Here is a 1,506-nt window from a genome sequence, read left to right as displayed (position 1 = left end):
GTTTAAACTGCAGGATACTAAACTGGTATCTTAGCAGGGGGGTCATTATCTATAGGCTATTAAAAGTTTGTTTTCATATTATTTCATTTTTATTGGCTTAGATTTTAAAAAGGAAAAGATCAACGCCCCAACCAGAGGCTTTATTACTTTTACCTTATGGATGCTGTTCTGTTACTAAACAGATACCATGTTATCCGATTCAAGTTCTCCAAAGAGTTATTCCTGGGTTCCTATTATTTGTATTTAGAGATAAAAGCGCTATTTGAGGTGGGGTGTGTATGTGTGTGTGCATGTGTAACACTGAGTTTAACAAAACTTATTATCGTTACTGAAAATAATTTTCTCCGTTCATAGACATTAGTGACTTGTGAAAATTTTAATTTTCTTAGTAAGTTTTGGATGTGTTTAGCACCTCTAGACAGAATACCGCTTCCCATGTAAAGGTGGGGGTAGTGGGGTGTGTCTTAGTAGAGTGCCCCTACCTACTACTTCTTTTATTCTCAGTACCATCTTTCCTCTCCATTGCATTACAGCTCCTGCTAATTTTAGTGAAATCTTGTCTGGAGGGAATAGAAAAAGACAAAAGGCAGGGGGCGTTACTTGTGGCTTCATGAATTGATGCATTTACCTAATTATTTTATGGGACATGACACCTACACTAATAGATCTGTACAAAACACACACACAATTAACACCTTGACTTTATCAAAACGTGTCACAGGCGACATCTCACACCTTCTTGGATTAATTCTGAAAATACAAACCCCGGTGGCATTGCCAGGTAAGTTTTGGACTGTCAGTCCCGAGGGGGAAAGTCAAACTTCTCAGCTGCTCCCAGGGAGAAATCCAAGGCTGTCTGCTCCAGGAAAGATTCAGTGGCACTTGGCGGGGGAGAGGGGGAGGGTGGAGAAAGGGGGATAAGCAGATATACATCCTGGATGCTGGCACCTCAAAATATATTAGTAATCAGATTCTGTGTTTGTAAGTGGTCTATCAATGAACTGATGTCAGCACAAGGAGAAACAGTCTAGTGTGCAGGGTGTTGTTCTCATTTTTTTAAAAATTAGCCTGTGTTTATTAATTTATTTAGTGCACATGTAGAAACCACACTATTTCCCCCCCAAAATAGCCCTAAAAGACAGTGATCCCACTGTGCACCGTGGACTCAAGCTTCATGTAAAATATGATCAGACTGGACTTTTGTGTTAGGCCTAAAGAGTCATTTTGATTGCAGTTGAAAATGAGCTCTTACCCCTGAGAGTTTCTGCAGGAAACGGCAAGGGAGCCACATCTGACTTCCTTGGGCTTCCTTCTTACGACAGACAGGGGCTGGGCGTGCCTCCATGCTCCATCCTACCTGCCTTCTTAATTCTGACACCGACTAAAAATATTGCCATACTGAATGATTCTATGGAAAAAATATTGAATGATACAGGAAGCATCAAATGAAGATGGAGAAAATGCACAGATTAGCTGTACCAAAAAGAACTAGTCCACGTTCAACTA

This window comes from Tenrec ecaudatus, chromosome 8 (assembly GCF_050624435.1).
Source record: "Tenrec ecaudatus isolate mTenEca1 chromosome 8, mTenEca1.hap1, whole genome shotgun sequence".
Classification (NCBI taxonomy): domain Eukaryota; kingdom Metazoa; phylum Chordata; class Mammalia; order Afrosoricida; family Tenrecidae; genus Tenrec; species Tenrec ecaudatus.
This window is presented reverse-complemented; position numbering follows the sequence as displayed.